The 22500-nt window shown below is 42.9% G+C and overlaps 1 long non-coding RNA gene across 1 annotated transcript in view; it reads left to right on the top strand.

The window, feature by feature from the left end:
* Positions 1-14701, top strand: part of LOC147029326 (uncharacterized) — a 225352-nt gene extending 210651 nt beyond the window's left edge. Inside the window, exons 6-7 of the long non-coding RNA XR_015055704.1 lie at positions 12010-12111; positions 14352-14701. This is a non-coding gene — a long non-coding RNA (uncharacterized LOC147029326). The remainder of the gene's footprint in view (positions 1-12009; positions 12112-14351) is intronic.
* The last annotated feature ends 7799 nt before the right edge of the window (positions 14702-22500 follow it).

The following is a 22500-nucleotide window of genomic DNA, read 5'->3' as shown; positions in this document are numbered from 1 at the left end:
GCTCTCAGAAGTCGTAAAAATGGTGAATCACATCAAATCGAGCGCTCTCAAAACTAGATTATTCAGGCTATTCTGCCTGGAGATGGACGCCGACCATAACAATTTACTATTCTACACTCAAGTCAGATGGTTATCTCGAGGAAACCTTCTTCTGTGCATTTACGAGCTCAAGGATGAACTGAAGGAGTTCCTATGCACACAAGGGAAAAAGGCATGGGTAGCATTGCTTGAGTCAGGCTCTTGGCTGTCAGAACTGTGCTATCTCGTTGACATCTTTGAACGTCTCAATGTCCTCAACCGCTCCCTCCAAGGCAGAGACGCCAACCTCATGATTTTTCACGACAAAATGAGCGGATTTCTGGCGACTCTAAAATTACTGGCAGACAAAGCAGCTGTTAAGTGCTTCAGCCTTTTCCCCCGTCTGGTGGAGCATCTAACGACCTGCCAGTACGATGATACTGAGCTCGACAGTCTTTCTAGGGAGATAGCACGTCACCTTCGGTCGCTCATTGAACAGTTCGAGCACTATTTCCCTGAGCTGGATGTGCAGTCCTTTTCTGTGGTTTGAGACCCTTTCACGGCTCCACTGGACTCGATTGCTGATGAAGATGATACAGCACAGGAAGAGCTTGTACAGCTCCAGCAGGATTCAGGAACGCAGGCTCTTGCGCAGACGAATTCGTTGTCGACATTCTGGTGAAAAATGCTGCCGTTGTAACCGATCCTGTCACGGCGTGCCATTAAGGTTCTCATGCCATATCCTTCATCATACTTTTGTGAGCAGTCGTTCTCCACCATGGTGGTGATTAAAACGAAGTACAGAAATCACCTAGAAATGGAGCATGATATGATCCTGGCATTGTCATCTACTTCTCCACGAATGGAGAAGATGGTTTCTGAAAAACAGGCTCATCCTTCTCACTGATATATCTAAATGTCATTCGGACTAAACTTCTGAAACATTCAAATGTACTATTTGGATACTGCTGGCTATTCTCCGTTTACTCGTCTATGAAAACATGACGATGGTGAATAAAGTAAACAGTAAATGTTCTTGTGTCATATGAAATCTTATCTTGTATATTATGAATTTGGTTTTGAATCTTTTGGGTCGCGCGATGTAGAGAGGTTATGAAATTGGGTAGCCACTAAAAAAAGTTTGAAAACCACTGGGCTAGAAGAACGGATCGTTGGGCGATAAAGTCCCAGCGAGGCTAGAATACGGACCATGGTGGATCAATGAAGGAAAAGACTAAAACAAGTTGGGAACATTTCTACACAAGCATTTATTAACAAACAGGTGAGAAAAAATATGTGGCACAGTGAATGGGTTTATTATTGTATGCAAGCAGGGATAGTAAGGAACTTGTGGGGTGCGACAAGGCAAGCAAGCACCTTACAAAAGTGGACAGAGAGCAGACTTATTCCGATGTACAGTATCTACAACACTTAACTTAGGCTAGAACAGGCGCCATGACACACACACACACACACACACACACACACACACACACACACACACACACACACACACACACACACACACACACACACACACACCGATGAAGATGAGCAACAGGCAAATGTCGAGTTCGATCCCAGAGAGCGAATGGCTTCGCGATCCACCTTTTATAAGCCTCATGGTGTAGGGTTGGTGGGGTGACGACCCAAAGCGATGTGACATCACCTGAATTGTGTGCTCCTATTGGACCCTTGCTCCCGCTGCCAGGCTCCTTCAGCCGGAAGTGGTCCCATTTGTACATCCAGCGCAACATGGCCGAGCCACGGAATTGTCTTGCGCTGAACACTACGGCACAAATAGCCTTACACCGAACTCCCGGGCTGTGTTCCGGCGACTGGCCGAGAGTCTCGTCAGTCCAGCATGCTCGATCGGGCACTCTGCAGTTGGCGCTAGTCAATGCGCTTGTTCCGTTTGTGCACCACGCAACCCCGAGCAGTTTGGGCTGTACAGCATGCCTCTGCTTGGTAGTGACAGCATCAAGGTGGATGTGCGAGAAGGTGCGGGATGACCTTTGCCGAAGGTCGACAGTGAGAAGTCATTGTAAATCAGCGCACAGACCTGAATAAAGATGTGGGCCTGCGAGTCCTGTACCGTGCGATGGTAATTATCACACGGCTGCATGGGTGTCTGTTAACGTGCATTTGCACCTGCTTCGCATTGTATCATGGATAGAAGCAAAGGATTGGATGTAAATCAGGGTTGAAAAGAAGACAGATATAATTATTAGATTCAGATTCAAATGAATGGGTGCACTGCGCGTCCTGTACAGTGCAGGTGGAAGTTATCACCAGACTGCGCGCATCCCGTACAGTCTTGGTGGTGGAGAGTTTTTCACCATGATTTTCACAAGTGGCCGTCTGGGTGGGGTGCCTGCTTTGACTTATTTCATGGATAAGAGGAAAGAGTTGGAAAGAAGATAGAGATATAATTGGACCGAGCTATAAGACCCACGCAACGCACTTCGTCCTGTTTACCCATTAGACATAAGGGGAAGATCTAACTGCACGTATACTAATGAAATAACTGTCTGGGGATCACTGTATGTTGGGTGCCATTGCCTAACAGGCATGTGGTTTTTAGAACCGTATATATATGTATATATGTATGTATATATATGTATATATGTATATATGTATGTATATATATATATATGTATATATGTATGTATGTATATATATATATATATATATATATATATATGATTTGGTGGTTAATCAGGTAGTTATTTTATCATTAATGTTGGACTAATGCATGTTGTAGCACCCTCCCCAGCAACTACCAGCATCTGCATATCCAAAGTTCCATTTCACCCTAAACCTATTATATAGCCTGCTGTTGGCTTTATGGTTAAGGTGGTGGCTTGGGATCGTAGGTCTCCTGAGTTTGAGCCTTGTTGGCCACCGAATTAACAACAGGGGTTTGACTCAGCCTGTCATCCTTCTGAGGTTGGTGAAATGAACACCAGTACACTGGTAATAGGAGCACTGCATCAGTGTCATAGCTGTGCCCCTAACCAATGATTTCGTCCTAAACCCCACATCTCTTTCTTTTGCCTTTATCATTCTGTATTTCACATCTCTTAATCTTTTCTTCATTGTGCATTCTGACCTCCTGTGTGTTTGTAAGGCTTAAATGACGTAATTGCATGTGCTTAAATGATGTTACAAGGAAATAGCATGAACACGTTATGTTTATCCCGGGCAGGACCTTTATCTCCAGACTGTTGTGCTCTTATTGGCAGATGCAATTGAATGGTTTCGAGCACGATGCTCTGAAGGCTTATTATTTAAAACGTGTTTTTTAAATGATACAACACCAAGTTTATACCTTTGTGTCGATGTGGAAAACAAATGGAATCAACATGATCAGGATTTATAACTGATAATGACATTTTATAAAGTTGAATGAGGAATAAGAAGAAGAATATGTAAGTTGAATATTGTGATACCGGGTGTAATCACATTTATTGTCATGCTTTTTGAACTTAAATTTAATTTGCAATTGGTCACTGGCTTTGACACCAAGACAATTTTTTTTATCTCCTGATCTCCCTTGGCATCAAAAAGCTACATATATTGAAGAAATGGTTTCAAATGGAGCACCTGGTGCCATTAGAGCATTTAAATTGCATCAGATTTGGCGATAAATGGGAATTGTTGCCTCCAACTTGCCCGCCCGATGACAGAAGATGTCATTTGCAATTTTGCCCCCTCTATTTCTACCCCGTTTTGAATCCCGTGTGAGCATGGACAACTTTTTCGTAGAGACCAATTTGTTAGAATGTTGTATCAAACCTTCAAACGTCACAAAATCAGTTCCATATTTTAGACTTGGATAAAATGATTGATTTATCAGCATTTTTCGTGTCTATAATCCTGAGTTAAATGATATCATTATTTCTTATTGCATTTTGCATAGTAATATGATTGATGTCTTATTTTCTAACATAGATTCATTTTTTCCAAAATGTAATTTTTAGTGGATTAAAAACAATTTCGTTAAAGACGATTCTTTGTTTTGATGGAATAGAATGTGTGGACGTTACTGTTTACATTTTGAATCAAATTCTTGCCTTTGTAATTTTTGATAAACACCTGAATTAAGAAATCTCAGAACTTAAAAAGGTGATGGAAGTCTGTCCAGCTATCAAAATAATGTATTGTCGTTATTATTTGCAGAAAAGTCTCAGATCATCCCCCATTCAAAACTATCATCTTTTCTTCCCCTGTAACCCCACACACCCACATGCACACCTCCTTTCAAATTTCCATTTTTTTCATTCCTGACAGTTTGCTTATGTATCCATCTTGTCCATCCCTATTCTTCACCTCCCCCCCCCCCCACATCCTTTATTTATCCCAGTCTCCCTCTATTTTATCCTTCAACCTTGCTGTTGGTGTCGCATCCACCACCCCCTCCCTCCTCTATCTTTATTCTGTTCATTTTGTCCTGTTGCATCCTGATCCATTCAGTGTTTCAGCTCTTCCACGAGCCTTGCCTCTGTAAGCAAAAAAGAATAATAATTACAAACCCTACCCAAATCAGCTCCAGTGAAATATCAGGCCTGGCAAGCCAGTTCCTGATTTGATACAAATACAATCCTGTACGAAAATCATATGCAACATTACTGTCCTCCATATTCAGAAATATATTTTTCCCCTTACTTGGTGGTTCCAGCAGTTCATAATTCTTGCAAATAATGTTGTATTTTATATGTTTAGTATGTTAAATATCCTTTCAACCTTGAATGAAATATTATGTTATTCCCAAATTCTTATAACATTCCCTGAACCATATTGTTTTGCATTCTCTGAATCATTTTCTTATATTTTTTTCGAAAATATTTGAATCATTTTGAACAGGATCTAATAGTTAGGTCCAGTATTAAAAGGTAGCAGGCCTCCACCAGCAAGTGCAGCATCTTGCAAATGAGACATCCCAATTGTCTCCCGGTTCAGCTGTCAATAATCCACACAATTTAATGGTGGCGTCTTTCTTGACCTTGTAGACTACATAAGATATGCCATAGGTATAACATGAGCATATTACCTCTGCTTGCAGAACCTTGTCCAGATGTTGGGCCATCAGCTCCCAAGGCCATTATCATCAACCAGCCTTCTTTTTGGAAATCACTCTGAGGTGTGAACGTAATTGTCTAATCGTGCTGACATTCCTTGGTCTAGAACTGAAAACATCCTGGTAATCCTTTCCTTGAATCCTGAGCTGTGATCCCTCTTCAACTCTACTTTGGGTCCAATCAACATTCAGTATCACCTGCCAATGAGCAAACACTGAGGTGGCTCTGACGTCTCAGGGTGGAACTTTTCCTTCAGAGTAATCTCCGTCTGGCTATGCAAGGTTTCGCCCTTTTGCGATCTTTCAACTTTTCCAGTGCATAACTTACCCACACAATTTCATCTTGGGTTTAGCCCTGGATGTAAGGGATTGGGTGGGGTGGGGGTGATGCTAGCTGCTTAGAATTGATTCGAGGTGGGCTGAAATGGTTCCTGCCTCATGGGTTTCTGCAAAGTTATTCCAGATTAGGAATGTGCAGCCAAATCCAGTGTCAATCATCATGTACACTGAATGCTTTTGAATCCATCAATGCTCCATGGATCTGATTCCCTTGACTACAAGTATTTGTATTGAGTGAAGACAATAATGAAAGTCTGGAAATGTGAGTTTTATGCGTCGTCGTGTCAAGGAACAACAATACTAAGAGTTAAAGATGCAGTCATTGTACTGGTTAATGGCACAAACAAACACATTAAAAAAAAACATTAACATTAATGGAGAGAGAGATAGATATAAAAAGAGAAAAAGCAAGAAAAAGAGAAAAAAAAGAGAGAAAGACAGAGAGGGACAGAGAGAAAAAGAAAGGAGAGAAAGAATGAAAGAAAAAGAGACGGACAGAGAAAAAAAATGCAAAAGAGAGAGTGACACACAGAGAAAGAGAACATTCAACTTTACATGGTGAAGGGTGTTCACACAGAAATCAAAGAAAAGACAAGAAAGAGGAAAGGGTAACAATAGAAGGAATGACTCTTAATGAATTATAATTAAAGCACCATCAGTTACACCACATAAAGATTGTTTAGCACACCACCGTTTTTCCAACAAGACAGGATCATAAGTTTTAAACTCAAAAACGGACACAAGATGTGACCAATGCTTTAAAAACAATTAAAACATCATCAGTTAAAAGGTCAATGTTCTGCAGTTGATGTTTCCTTGACAAATAAATGGCAAGTTTTTCCTCAGAACACAAGAAGTTTGCCAAAAGACATTCACTTTTATACTGATGAAAGATATTAAAACCGAATATAAAGACACAATGCGTAAAAAAACAAGCCGAGCCCCTGAATAATGCGTGATGAAATTTTAAAAAGCGGAGTCAACCTTGACCATTCAACAAAAGTATGAAAAACTGTTTCAGGGGTATTGAAAAAATGGCATGAATCCGAGTTAACAGGACACATGCGATGGGACGAAACGTTGCATGGTAAGATGTTGTGTGCCAGCCACCATTGTAGATCTCTTGAGCACTTGACAATGGGTTATTTGGACATCACATGCCATTTTATTGTTGCAGAACAGTCGGCTTGAAGCAGCACTCGCTAACGAGCTTGTGGCTCTGCAGGTTTGCTTGGAAAAAGGGTAATAATACATAGACCATACACAGAGGATTTCTCCATCTGATTAAAAGATGTAAAACCTTGAAACAAAATTAAAAGATTTGGGATAAAGGGAGGGCAGCTTCTATGTCTGGGTCCCATTTTAACCCAGTTTGCTTAAAAATTCGTAAAATCACAGAGAAAATTCTACCAATAATTCTGATGGACCTCACACCGGTGGCTACGGCAACATCACCAGCTGACTTCCATCTCTGTACAAAGCGATTCCGAAGATGTTTAACTCTGGTAACATTGACATCCATAAACTTTTGCATCAAAGAACGGTCACTACAAACCCCATTAAAAAAGGATTCAAAAATATTGGTTCATTTAAAAATATCTGAAGGGAGGAAGCACTGGTATCATGGCGAACAAAAACAGCCTGCCATGCTTCCAGCATGCTTCTCTAAAACAGAGGGACCAATGTTATATCTACTCACTTCATGTCAAGAAGAAAAAGCTCAGAGAGAGAGACAGAGAGAGAGAGAGAGAGAGAGAGAGAGAGAGAGAGAGAGAGAGAGAGAGAGAGAGAGAGAGAGAGAGAGAGAGAGAGAGAGAGAGAGAGAGAGAGAGAGAGAGAGAGAGAGAGAGAGAGAGAGAGAGAGAGAGAGAGAGAGAGAGAGAGAGAGAGAGAGAGAGAGAGACACACAGAGAGAGAGAGAGAGACACACAGAGAGAGAGAGGCACACACAGAGAGAGAGAGACACACAGAGAGAGACACACAGAGAGACACACACAGAGAGAGACACACAGAGAGAGAGACACAGAGAGAGAGAGAGAGACAGAGAGAGAGAGACACAGAGAGAGACACAGAGAGAGACACAGAGAGAGACACAGAGAGAGACACAGAGAGAGAGAGAGAGAGAGAGAGAGACACACACAGAGAGAGAGACACACAGAGAGAGACACACAGAGAGAGACACACAGAGAGAGAGACACAGAGAGAGAGACACAGAGAGAGAGACACAGAGAGAGAGAGAGACACAGAGAGAGAGACACAGAGAGAGACAGAGAGAGAGAGACACAGAGAGAGACACAGAGAGAGACACAGAGAGAGAGAGAGAGACACAGAGAGAGAGAGAGAGAGACACAGAGAGAGAGAGACACACAGAGAGAGAGAGAGACACAGAGAGAGAGAGAGAGACACAGAGAGAGAGAGAGAGACACAGAGAGACACAGAGAGACACAGAAAGACCCAGAGAGAGACAAGAGAGAATTGAATTTGAAACCTCATTTATTGCATTCAGACACACACAGTATAATACATATTTACGATAATACAGAACTCAACAGAAGAAAAAAATCTCGGTTTAAAGAAATTATAAGTTTTGAATTCTTCACAAAACACAAAACATTTGTGATGCACCATTTTCTCTCAAAAAGTTTAACATTTTGATTGCTCAAAAAGAAATCAAATTCCAACCTAAGTCGTGTTGAGACAAAGCCTTTAAAATAGAGATAACATCTGATCCGTGACCATTGTCGATTTTAATCTCCCTAGATTTGTAGATTGCATATTTTGCAACAGCACCCAGAAAATTTAAAAGAACACCCACATCTTTACATATCGGTTTAAAGGGTACACTAAAAATAAACACGTGTAAACTAAAGGAAAAGGATAATTGGTGAAAAAGATGATCAAGTAGAAGAAAAAGAGAAGTTAGTCAACAACACTTCACAAAAACATGAAACAAGTCCTTCTGATCACAGAAAGGACATATTTCTGTCAACGAATTATTAATATGGTGAACAAATGTGTTGGAGGGGAGGGCTCAATGTGCCAACCTCCACTGTATATCCGCTAATACACCATGTATGGGTAAGGTATACATATGAAGCCAAAGTGGAGTACAGGAAGAGCCTGGCCCGAACTGATCTGACCACAACGCTATTCGTGTTCTTCCAGAATGGGATAAGTTTTTCTTTTGTCGAAGACGATCCCAAATTCCAGTCTTAGTTACAAGATGAAAGGGGGGGGCGGGGGGGGATGTTCAATCTCCGACCGAAAAGAAGAAGAAAGGAGTACTTTAATCTCAGGGAAGCTTAACCGGAAATCCTCAATGATACCAACACCTTCCCAGCCAATATTTAACTGTTTAAATTTCCGGATAACTACAAGCACCACTTGGTCCACAAGTCGGACAGATCTAGAACCAACTGCAGATGCTACCACACCAACAGGTTTCCACTTAACCCCAGATATGCCTCTCAAGTCACACACCTTATTGATTCCTCCATAGTTAAATTTCTGAATCGGGGCATAAATATGAGGAATACCAGGGGAAAAAATTATTTAAAAAAAGGGGTTATTGAAGGAACATTCTAGAATTATATGTCTCAAGCAGCCGATGGACATCAAACCCTTTCCAAATATCAGGCAAACTACGATATAACTTAGAAAGAGAAACAAAATTTATGTGCTCGAGATCATGCCGTAAAACAGATTCCGATCATGTCTCAGTTTACCAGCTTGTTGTAGGAGAAAAAACACAAAAGGTCGTCAGGTTAGCTGTTCACTGAACAGGAGTCTCTGCAGAGACTGCAATCGAAAGGCCACAATCCGACCAAAGATGTTAACACCTTGGCCACCTTCCTTCCGGGGATAGTACAGTATTCTCAGGTCGTAGCCAATGGTATCCACTTCAAAAGAAATTTACCAGCATTCGATGAATAGCCATAATTGGTTGATTTGATGGCTGCAGTACAGTGATTCTGTGCCACAATTTTGTTGCAATCAAATTTTAATGACAAGAGTACGACCTTTATATGAAAGGGACTTCAACAGTTAACTTTCAACATACAATGAGTATTGGAATGTTGGAGTTTTACACAAGAGATGAAGGTTTCACAAAAACCCATTCCCTTGAAAACAGAAAAAACGTAGTTGTGATTAACACGATCAAAGGCCTTAGCTTGATCAAGAAACAGTAATCCAAAATCATCACAGAGGTGCTTATTGCACGAAATAATATCTCATCAAAAATATATTGTCATGGATAGATCTTCCAGGCACACAATAAGTTTGGTCTGGATGTATAACAGAACTGATAAAAGTTTTCATGCAATTTGCAAGTACTTGAGAGAATTTTATAATTGGCACACAGTAAAGATACCGGTCCCCAGTTCTCCACCAGTTGAGGGTTCCCAGATTTTGGCAGTAAACATACGACCGCTCTTCTGCAAGACACTGGAAGTTCTCTATCACGTATGCTTTCATCAAGGACGTTGAGTAAATTAGGTCCCACAATGTTCCAAAAAGTCTTAGATTTCCGCCGGCAAACCATCTATTTCAGAGGCTTTTCCATCTTTCAGGCTCCTCACAGCTGTTTCAAGTTCATTTGCCGAAATTGGAGAGTCAAGCACGCGTTGCTCATCCTCCTTGACATTCGGGAGCCCAGAAATTAATTCTTGCATCACCTCATTGTCCATGTTCTGAGGGGAATACAAGTTATAATATAAATCCCGCAGTGTGCACCTGATCAGTTGCTGTGTGGTTACCAGGGACCCATTGGGAGTGAGTAAACTATGAATTTGTTGTGACCTTTTAACAGAAGTCTCTAATTTAATGAACTCCTTGTTTGGCATCTCCATTGTTAAATAGCTCATTCACATTCTTACCAAGGTACCTATTGCTTGTTGCCATACTATCTCCTCTAGCAATGCTTTCTTAGCCCATATTAATTGGTCACGTGCGTCTTTCCCAACCTCATCATCGTTCTGTTCCCTGAATACTATTTCCCGTTTTAACCGATCACTTGATATTGACTGCCTTTTGGTGCTATATAGACTATATTGTTGGCAAAAAGGTTTTATTTGGGTTTTTGCAATATCCCACCACAACCGGAGACTATCAAGATGAGATCGAGAAGAACGAATTTTCTCCCACACGACTCAAAAGGCATCATTAAAACCCTTGTCTTGTAAGAGACGAGTATTGAGAGACCAATAAGCACGACCACAGGGTGGAAAAGGTAATTTAAAAGACATTGAGATTAGGCTGTGGTCGGTAAACACAGTCAGCACAATTTGAGTGGAAGACACAACATTTAACATTAGCATATTTACGTAAAACCTGTCAAGTCTTGCCATTGACATAATGCCATAATTACATCTACATCATGTGTAACAACGCAAAAGTGGATGTTGCGACCTCGACACGTCCTTAAACCGGTAATTTTTGATGGTGTCTTCGAACATTTCCGTGGAGGCAACATGTGGTTCATGGCCATTCCTATCAATTGAAGGACAAATTGTACAGTTAAAATCTCCCACAATACAAATAAAAGCAGGTGCATCCAAAGTTTTTACATCGTCCCGTAATATGGAAAAGAAGATTTTCCTCTCCATGGGGTCACTTGGTACATGTACATTTAGGATAACAATCTTTTGAGTGTAATAAAGAAATTCTACTGATATCAGATGCCCTTTATGGATTTCTTTGAAGGAAACCTGGTGAGCACGCAACCTCTGACTTGGGCAGATGGCATCGCCGGCTCGAGGTGAAGGAAACCTGCTTAACCACAACCTCCCCTTGAATAGTTTCACCCAATCAGCTACCTGAGTATTCATAGCATGGGTTTCTTGCAGTAAAATAATATCAGCTTTTGCTTTTTCTATTGCTTGAAGGGTTTGTACTTTCCATAAGATGGAACGACCTCCATTTATATTCAGAGATATCAGGTTCAATTCCATTATTGATTATTTTTTGGAATGAAGTCACTTTCCTCATTTAGTTCCTTGTTTGCCTTTGTAACAGCTTTCCTTAAGTGCTGAAATTCAGGTTCCTTAAAGTCCTTCCCTTGCAGCAAAGGCTTTGCAGCTGAAATGAAGGCCAGAATATTGGGTAAATGATCTTTGATTCGCACGTTGCGTTGTCTAAAGGTTTCTTTCACAAACCTAACAATATTTTCTTTAACCACTTCAGAATGCTCCTCTTTATCTTGAGATGCACTCAAAGCTTCCAGCAAAGAGGAAGAAAGGTCATCAGCCATTATAACTGGTTCATCATGGTCAGTTGATTGTGCTTCAGCAGCAAGCTTTGCTTCTGTGCTACTTGCTCGATCATCGTCTACCTTAGGCTCCTCATCCTCATTCTCCTCAAGTGGGAGGGTGGAGACATCGCCATTAATATCACAATCAGTGATTAATTTGCTTTTGCAGGTTTGATGTCTGCTTTCAGAAATCTCTTTGTTTTCATCGTGAGTCGGTGGCATGATCTCAGCCCTACTCTCACCACTTTGCTCACTATCAGCATCATGGGAATATTTTCTGCTTGTACCACTAACACCTTGCTGCCCTTATCCTCCTTTTCAGTGTTTAAAAAGGACCTTTTCAAAGGCTTCCAAAAACCTATGTCCACAATCCTTTCCTCTGCAGGCTGTGACTCCTCTTCTGTGTCGTTGACACAACCTACAGGTACATTGGCTGACTCATCGTTAACATGATTAACCGCTATACTTGTTATCTCATTATTTATACTGTGCCTATGAACTTTATCAGCACCATTCTTAGCTGTACCTTGGCATTCCGGCACAGACTCCTGCTCTACACGTGACTCGTTTTCAACATCCTCTGTAACGTTCACAGGAGGGCCTGCTCTGGTTACCGTAGCATAGGTTTTCTTCACGTGAGGACAATATTGCCTTGTGTGGCCATACGCTCCGAACTCATAGCATATTAGCCTCTCTGTTGCCGCAAAAACCCTATGCTCACGTTTTGCTGTTTTAAACACTAGAGAGACATTTAACTGCATCACACCATCTCTTAAAACAACATAGCAAACCCATCTAAACGTTTCAATATGTCTAAGCTTTCCATCCATGGTGCAAATGGAAGATTTAATAATTTTCGACACCACAGTACCAGAATGACCGAGTTTTTGAATAATTTCTTCCTCAGCCGGCGTCGGTAAAACGTTGGAGAACAAAATCTTTGATGCCGGAGTGTCCCACGATGAAACGGGGACATACTGGTCATCACCCAGAACGAGTCCGTTCGGCACAACAACTTATGCGATTTGGACTTTCGAGATGAAAACAATGATCTTCTGGTTCATTCGGGATGCCGCCTGAATGTTCTCACAACCGATCAGTTCGCCAAGCGGGAGGAGAGCTTCCTCCAGCAAAACACCTTCCGGCAGAACGAAGCACATTGTTTGTCACGAAGCTTGTCTGTTAACACCTCGTCGGTGTTGTGAATGGCAGCACCTTGCTGAACTTTACGCGCCATTTTACTAACAAAGAGAGAAAAAAAACAAACAAAGAAAAGTGTAATGGTTATAAGCCCAAGTAAAGAGCAGAAAGAAGAAGAAAAGAACCTTAATAATAACTAGGCGGGAAACCCACCGTTCCACTAATATGAACCACCTTAAGTGGTTAGCCCCAAAACACACCGTGCTGTCTCTCTCTCTCTCTCTCTCTCTCTCTCTCTCTCTCTCTCTCTCTCTCTCTCTCTCTCTCTCTCTCTCTCTTTCTCTCTCTCTCTCTCTCTCTCTCTCTCTCTCTCTTCTTCTTCCTCTTTCGGCTTGCTCCCGTTAGGGGTCGCCACAGCGGACCAACCGTCTCCATTTCGCTCTATCGACCGATCCCGTATGGAAATTCGTTTTGTTGTCCGCATCATGATTTGGCATAGGTTTTTACGCCGGATGCCCTTCCTGACGCAACCCTGGTCGCCTCTTACGACACACAGGGATATGGTACACCTATTCTAACCAGGGCATACACCGGGCCCAGTACAACTGGTGCTCATTTCGCCGACCTCGGAAGGATGGCAGGCTGAGTCAACCCCCTGGTGTTTTCGACTTGGTTATATATATATATATATATATATATATATATATATATATATATATATATATATATATATGTACATACATACATATATTAATTCAGTGTCCCAACGGGGCTTGAACTCAGGACCTCTTGGGTCCCAAGCCACTGCCCTTACCACTGCGCCAACACCAGGCATTCTCTCTCTCTCTCTCTCTCTCTCTCTCTCTCTCTCTCTCTCTCTCTCTCTCTCTCTCTCTCTCTCTCTCTCTCTCTCTCTCTCTCTCTCTCTCTCTCTCTCTCTCTCTCTCTCTCTCTCTCTCTCTCTCTCTCTCTCTCTCTCTCTCTCTCTCTCTCTCTCTCTCTCTCTCTCTCTCTCTCTCTCTCTCTCTATCTATCTATCTATCTATCTATCTATCTATCTATCTATCTATCTATCTATCTATCTATAACAGAAACGAAAAACAAAACGTTAGACGCTAAGAAGAGAGAGAGGAGAAGCAAAACAGGCTCCACACGTACCGCCAGAGACTGAGCAACAGTGCTCTGCGATTGCACGTGCTTGCAAAGTGGGAGGAGAGAGAGAGAGAGAGAGATAGAGATAGAGATAGAGATAGAGAGAGAGAGAGAGAGAGAGAGAGAGAGAGAGAGAGAGAGAGAGAGAGAGAGAGAGAGAGAGATAGAGATAGAGATAGAGATAGAGATGTGTGTGATTCCAAAAAATTATTATTTGGGAGTATTAGGTGCTATTCCATTGTACAACAGTATAAATGAGTTATATTGGAGACTCACAAACAGACACCAGTGTAAATGTTGATGGTTTATGCTGAGTTTTTGATTTGTTCATCTTTATTAGACCCATTGAAGGGCTAATTCCTCCTTTGACAGGTCAACAGTGCTTGCACGGTGTGGATGTGCAATCTCTCTTTATGCCAATATTCCAGAGCAGCTGAATTCCTTTGGGAGAAGCCATCCTGATAATGGAGATATTAATATGCAAGTCTAGTTCAAATAACACCTTATAATGAACTGATGAATAATTTGCAAAACAAATAAATGGTGTTTTACTCTGTTGCTGTCATGAAAACTGGGGCATGCTGTTGCAAAAGTGCCAAGATTGGACATATTCACAAAGGAAAATGTCTTTGTAAACAGTACAACTAAAAAGCCTTTAGGATCTCAAATAAATAGGTTGAGAGAAGGTGTGAGGTTTCTTTCATTGATAAATAGAGATGTTTTAACCGAACAAGATCGACAGGCTAACTGGATACTTTTGGTTCAAGGCATTCTATACACGTGCTGTATTAATAAATAGTCATTGCAATTAAATCAATAAATAATGATCTCTTGATTTTAAAGTTTTCTTTTTCATGAATCGAGGTTGAAATGCCTCCAGCCTTTCCAACGAACAAGGCAATCGCGTGGGTGAGAAATGTCACAATGACAGATGTCCTCCACCAGAAAGCATTGTTTAATCACAGCCGGACATGTCACCTTCCACACTCAAACTGCACTGGAAATCACACACATGATCATCAAAGGTTCACAACTAATTAAGAGCTTTCAGGAAGAAAGTTTCACCATGACATTGGTGAAGTGATATTTCTGTTCGAATGTTGCCAAAGGTTCCTCTGTGTTATTTCATCCTTGTATTCTCCTCTCTTCTATTGCACTGACACCCTACAACCTGATGCCGACAGTAATGAGGACAGCCTATTCCGTAACGGCATTCTGCCATTGAGGTTAATTGCAATCGGTGTGCCTGGAAACTCAACTAGAATCGCATCATGCAGCATCAATGTCCGTCTTTACTTCTCACTATGGCTGTAAAGTTTGGTGTTTCCTTCGAGGAGATGCTTGGTTTTTTAGTGGTTTTATTGTTTTTACAACAATACTGGCAGACCAAATACTGCCATTTTGGGTGCTGTTTCCTGCATAGCAAGCACTTAGTACATGTCATACAGGTCTCCGTGACTTTGTGATGGCATTGAATGGTGTTTTGGGATAGATTTGACTCGAATTAACTGTGACCACATAGAAATAAGAATACTGTGATGTGGAATGGGGGCTGCAGATGGTGGGTGAGGGGTGGGGTTGTTTCAGTGCTAGAATGTGGAGAAAATAGTATGGACCGTGCTTGAGTAGGTTAAAATTACTTTTGCATTTGGCATCTGACAGGAGAAAGTCATTCGTCATATGTGCACTAATTGGTTAATGATTGTAAACAACAGGGCAGAATCGGGTAAACTCCAGCACAGGTGAAGCCAGGTTGAGGACTTGGGCACAAGGCACGGGAAAGTGCTATGCACTTTTCACAAACTGTTTGGCTGGTACACAACGGGCCAGGGTGGGTGAGTAAGCTGTGGAGCCCTGGCTGAGGACAGAAAAATTCTACGTGGAGCCGCCCTGCAGGGCGCGGATGGTGTGCAAGATGGCGCTGCCCACAGACCATGGGTGGCCAATAACAGGACCCGTTTGCCATGAAGTCAGTCCTAGAGGAGGAAAAGGCCATACCCGCACATACGCATGGCAGTTGGTATTGGACTTTTGAGAGAGCAACATCTATTTGTTTCATCGCTCAAGGAAGGACTGTTTTTGAGAGTGACGGCGACAACTCTTCATCACTATCCCCTCATCTCCTGGCCTCCTCCCCACCATCCATTCTCTGTCCTGAGCTGCATTTCCACACATGCTTCCAACCTAAATTTAAAAATTCCTGTATCCGGATCTTCAGCAAAATGTAATCCTTTTGTCAATTTCACACATACAACCTCTACACCAAATTTCATCCGAATCCGTCTGCAACTTTTTGAGATATCCTGTTCACAGGCAAACAAAGACAAACAAACAAACAAACAAACAAACTGACGGACAGACAGGGGTGAAAACATAACCTCTGTCCACATTCGGTGGTGGAGGTGATTAGAATATCGCTTCGGCATTTATGGAGGTCTTTGTGCCAGAGCACCCGGCGTTAGCTGGGTGCCTGATGCGACAATACCTTGCACTTGCAGCAGGTTAGGAGTGAGATACAAAACATTTTAACTGTAATATGTAAAGTAGAATATTGAGCATGGAACCAAAAGAGCAAATTGACTGATTGAGTAAGCTTTATGCAATATTATCATCACCACACCACCTGATGACATTTTAATGAAATCAAAAAATTACTTCTTTTTGAAAGGAAAAGTGCAGGGACTGCTCACAAAGCCAATAAGGTAAAGAAACAAGGTAGAAATCATTGCAAAATGACGAAATTCAAACATATCATTGGAATAGAGCAATGCATACATCAGGAGCAACACCATGCGATGTGTCCCTAATTATTTTTCTCATATTCAACAAGTTGTAATGAATAGTTTGCGATAGGATTCACAATGTTGGGTGGTCGCTAGACTACCCTTAGTCTCAGGTTTTCCGTCTCTCTGTATGTCTGTTGGGTGGTCGCTAGACTACCCTTATTCTCAGGTTTTCCACCTGTCTGTATGTCTGTCTGTTTGTTTGTATGTAATGGACAGCTCTGGAGGCCAGAGGAGTGAACTGATTTTGATGAAACTTGACTGGTAGATTCATACCAGGATCTAGTTGTATGCTTTTGAGCACCGTTGCTATGGACACCACCGTTGCCGAGCAACTGGACTTTGAAATGTTTGAAAAAAATCCGAATTTTTTTTTTTCGAAAATCAAAAATGGGCTTCCGTGCTTTTATGCGCACTATAATCAACCTCTTTGTCAAAAAATTTTCAGCCCGATCTGTCAAAAACTGTATGACTAGTATGGAATTATACTACTATATGCTTTCACCCCAACGTTTGCATTGGGATTCCCTTACGTAGGGTTAGGGAATCGAACGCAAATGATGAATGGACAGTTGCTCGTCATGTTCCTATATGGAACAACGAACGGCAAAAATGTCAACTGATATGTTCTCTTATTTACATATTTCAAATTCGCCTTAGTCGAGCAACTACCCATGTCGCCTACCGGCTTGTCTGTTTGTTTGTATTGTTGCGAATTCGCGGCCGCCTCGCCCACCGGAACGGACAATTCAGCCGTGAACCTCCGGGAACTATCGCCCGGAGCCAGTCACGGGTGGGGGTTTAACCTCACCACGATCGTGCCAATTGCCCACCTGTGCAGAATAGGGTTGCTCGCCAAATTCGACCAACCTAAGTACCTGCGCGAGTGGTCGACCGGGCGATCGTACCACGCCACAGGCCGACTCCGGACACGAACCGCTATTACAGGGAAAACCGAGCAGAGTTATCGTCGGCCTTGACGGTTCTGATTAATTACCGGGCGTTTTAAACCCACTATCAATCCCTTACGTGATGCAAGATGGAGGTTCAACAAAAGGAAAAGACGAAGCGAAGCGGGAAAACAGTTCAACAAGCAGCACTTTATTCACACACACAGACACAAAGCAAGCACGTATATACAGCCATACAGTTTTCGTGCAAAAGAAACAAAAGCAAGAATGACGCAGAGTTAATACTGAATAAGACTTGCACACGGCAACACTTACACAGTTCTACTTTACGGACTGGTGCCACCCACAGACATTTACACAAAACCCTAAAAGAAAAGGAAGTCGCGCCTTCCCTGGGCACGTCGAGTCCTTATCCCGCGCGTAACTCGCGCCGTCCGCCCGACAGCTCGGACGGGGCTCTTGGGGGAACGGACGGGGCTCGTTCGGCACTACTTCCCGCGCTCGTGCATGGGGTCCCAGGGCTTGCGCGAGGATCGCCGAACAGGGCAGGAACCACGAGCTCGCGACCTGAACCAGAAGGCTCACTTCGAAGTCCACACAACTCCGAACCAAATGAGCAACCAACCAAAAACCCCCCGAACCAACTCAACCGAAGACCAACTCGTTCGTTCCTTTTGTAGGGGCCGGCTCCGCCCTTCGCCCCGCCCCGTTTTTGGCTCCACCTTCCTTCGAGAAGGTTTCCGAAAAGGGGCGTTCCCTCACCCCGACCGCCTCACGCTGTTCATCCACCAATCGGCGGCGAGCTGCCCTCCCCCCTTCCTTCACACCAAGCGCAGGGAAAAATGGCGGGAAAACCCCACAACCGTCGTTGTTGGTTTGTTTTGTTCTGTTCAAATTAATAATAGAGAAAGAAAAACGACTAACTGAAGGATCACAGCCCGAATGGATCACATAAATTCCCTCTATACAACGGGTGTGGGCTAACTACACGTGGACTTATCGAGATATCTCACCTGAGGACTCTTTTTGATGTAATGCGAATTTCCACAACTGTAACAATGTAATGGACAGCTCTGGAGGCCAGAGTAGTCAACCGTTTTTTTATGAAACTTGACAGGTAGGTTCATACCAGGATCTAGTTGTATGCTTTTGAGCACCGTTGCTATGGACGCCACCATTGCCCAGCAATGGGACTTTTAAATTTTTGAAAAAATCCGAAAAATATTTTTATACAGATGTTTTTTTTACAAAATCAAAAATCGGCTTCCATGCTTTTATGCACACTATAATCAACCTCTTTGTCAAAAATTTTCAGCCCAATCCGTCAAAAACTGTATGACTAGTATGCAATTATATTACAAGATGCTTTCACCCCAATGTTTGCGTTGGGATTCCCTAACGTGGGGTTAGGGAATCGAACACAAATGGTGAATGGACAGTTGCTCGTCATGTTCCTATATGGAAGAACGAACGGCAAAAATGCCATCTGATGTGTTTTCTTATCTACATATTTCAAATTCGCCTTAGTCTAGCAACCAGCCATGTCACCTACTGGCTTGTTTACCCTATCACTGGATGTGTTGATGATTGAAGTGGGTTGTGGGGTACGTGTTGCATTCTTGGAGCAAGCAGGTTGGGAGATATCAAAATGAAAATCCAATCTCCTACTGCCTCACATGGTGCTGATAGTTGTGCAGCCATTGTTCTGTCGAAATTTTCAGCTCATGTTTGGTGCTATGCTTTAACCCTGAGCTTGTGTCTTTACTGTTTCACATTGACAGACATCCTGAGATCTTCTTGGATCCTTCAAAAAATATTTTTACTTGCCTTCATCTTGTGTGGGACATGACATGCTTTGTAAAGACGTGATGAATGACAACTATGTCTTCTTCCGCCTTCTTTCTGTCTTGCACCCTCCGCTCTTTCCGTGCTTTGTCTCACCCAGGCTTCTGCATGCCACACACGGTCCACCATCAACCCCTTTCTGGTGAAACTACCTAAATCCAGGATTACTGCTCACCTCCACTCATTTGACCCTCTTCCCCCCCCACCCCCCCCCACCTGTGGAAACAACTTCCACATTCTGTTCAATCTCATTCAATAAATCCCTCCAGGACAGCTATTCACCACCATCTCAAATCATCCCCAATCCAAAGCCATGATCTTTTCTACCCTTGTTAAACCCCCGCCAATCCCTCCTCCTTCTAAATTTCCAGTTTTCCCTCTTGAGAGTTTCTTCCTGTCTCCATCTTGTCTTCCGCATGCATCCTCTCCTGCCCCCTATTCCTAATCCGTCTGCCACTGTCTTGGCATTCGGCTCTGCTGTTGGTGTCTCCCACCCCTCTCTCAACTGTTCCTTTTGTCCTGTTGCGTCTTTATCCGTTCAGTGTATGAGTACTAGCTCTTCCACGAGCCTCGACAAAGTATACAAAACAAAAAGATGGAAGTTTAAGCTGCAGTGTCACAAACGAAATCGACTCCATGAGAACCAGCTGTTTCCTCCAGGAGTCAGGAGGGGATACCAGAGGGACATGTGATACCAGAGCACATGTGTTACCAGAGGGAAGAGGTTTACTGTGAAAGAACCTGTAGGTCAACGAAAGTGGTGTTTGTAAATCACCCAAATCGAACACCAGAGTTTAAACAAGCTCCCTTTCCCAACAAGGCATACTGTATACCACGCAGTCAATATTTTATCGAAATTGTGGAACATCTAAACTTGTGAATGTATACCGGAATCATTTGATTTCTAACACTCAAATGGGTCACGTATTATGTATTCTTATCCAATACAAAATCAATCATCGAGGATAGATGTAGAAACAAAGCTACGTCATACTCAATATAATTAATGCAGTCAAACATAATTCATATTTTGGACTGAAACTTTGGACTCATCAGATGAGATAAAATTTAGCATTACTCGTAAGGAATAATGTTTCTCACACAACACATAATAAACTAGAACACACTCAGTAGAGCGCTCACCTCCGACAGGCTGAACAGTTTACATTTTGTATCCCACTGATAGGTCGCATCTGGATCCAGACCTCAAATATCGAATCAGCTTGTTCTTGTCACCTGCCCAACCCATCCACCGAGTTTTATCATAATCCGTCCATAACTTTTTGAAATATCATGAATACTGTATATCGTTTTGGCCCATCTCTCTCTCTCTCTCACTCTCACTCTCACTCTCACTCTCACTCTCACTCTCACTCTCACTCTCACTCTCACTCTCACTCTCACTCTCTCTCACTCTCTCACTTGAATTATTTTTTTTTTATTCTCATATCTGGATCCAGATCCAGATTCTCATGAAAATCTAATTAATTGATCCTCTTCACAAACCCAACCTGCCCACCAAGTTTTGTCCGAGTCCATCTACAACTCTTTGTGATAGCCTGCTCATAGACAGACAAACAGACAGACTTGGGTGAAATTTTTTACCTCCTTTCAGTGAATTACCGTGCTTCCCCATTATCTTGGGTCACTCACCTGCATTTTTTTTCTTTTCTTTTTTTTTTTCAATTATTAATATTTTAATTTTCATTTATTGATGGTGTCCGGCGATTATGTAATTATTTTTTCCGGTGTACTGGCTTTGATATCCATCGACACAAAATTTCAGCTTTCTTCATCACCCAGAAGGTAACGACCTTTAATATCAGTCAGTGAGCGAGTCAGTGGTGAGAAAGAAATATATATATATATATATATATATATATATATATATATATATATATATATATATATATATATATTGTTGTGGTTACCAAATTCGCAAACCACCATTCAGGTCCCTTAGGTGAGATATCTCGGTAAGTATATGTGTAGTTAGGCCCAAACCCGTTGTCTAGTGGGAATACATGTTATTCATGCGTGCTGCGACTCTTCAGGATAGCCGTTTTTCTTTTACTATCTTTATTTTGGACCAACCGCCATTGTTACCACCACCAACCACAACATCAACCACCCACCGCGGCGCCGCTTCACGTCACACCTCGCAACCGTCGCATCGCCACCGTTCTTGCGCCGCCTGTGGGTACCGGTGTTGGACTCGTGCAGGGCGCGCGCCGAACAGCGTGTACAAAACCACGGATTTTCCACTTCAAAAACGGATCAAAAACGACACACGCCCACTTTTGTTCCGTCCAATCGGTGAGCGAGGGGCGATTTGGCCCCGCCTCCAGGGCTTTGGAGGGCGATCGCTATATGCAAATTTATGGATCAAAAAGCATTCACGCCCACTTTTTCTCGGGCCAATGGGGAGCGAGGTAAAAGGTCGAAGGCAGGGGGTCAAAGATGAGAGAGCGAAGCCACGGGGCTTATATAAGCGACCGCGTTCGTCAGTCAAGTGAATAGAAAGTTAAGACTTCGCGGGCGGTGGAGTTGGGAAGAAGAAGCAAGAAGGAGTTGGTCGTCGTCGTGTGCGTTGGAGTCGGAGCGGAGGGGACGGAGCTGTGGAGAGGCGGCGAGGGCAGACGAGGGGGTGCTCGCGTCGTGCCGGGAGCTGCACACCAGGGAGGCCGACGGCGCGACCTGGCCGAGGTGGAGACGCTCGTCGCGGGACTCGAGGCAGAGTGGAAATCCTCTATACCCCGAGCATCAGCAACCCCCTCCTGTTTCCCCCCGCGCTGAGATAGTGCGACCAAGGGGGCCCCTTTCCCACCCCCTACCAGACACTGCCCGCGAGGCCCGCGGAGTTGAGGCACCATCGCCGCTCCGCGTCTCATCACCAGACGGGTAGGCCCGACCCGGTCTCGGCCTCAGGCCCGCCTCATCTTTGAGGGTGTTCTTTTCCTTTGCTTTGAGTGTGTGTGTTGT

The sequence above is a fragment of the Eptatretus burgeri genome, chromosome 3, assembly GCF_056783735.1.
Source record: "Eptatretus burgeri isolate ZD-2024b chromosome 3, Ebu_testis_v1, whole genome shotgun sequence".
Taxonomy (NCBI): domain Eukaryota; kingdom Metazoa; phylum Chordata; class Myxini; order Myxiniformes; family Myxinidae; genus Eptatretus; species Eptatretus burgeri.
The sequence above is the reverse complement of the archived record's forward strand: the minus strand, read 5'-3'. Positions and strand labels throughout refer to the sequence as shown.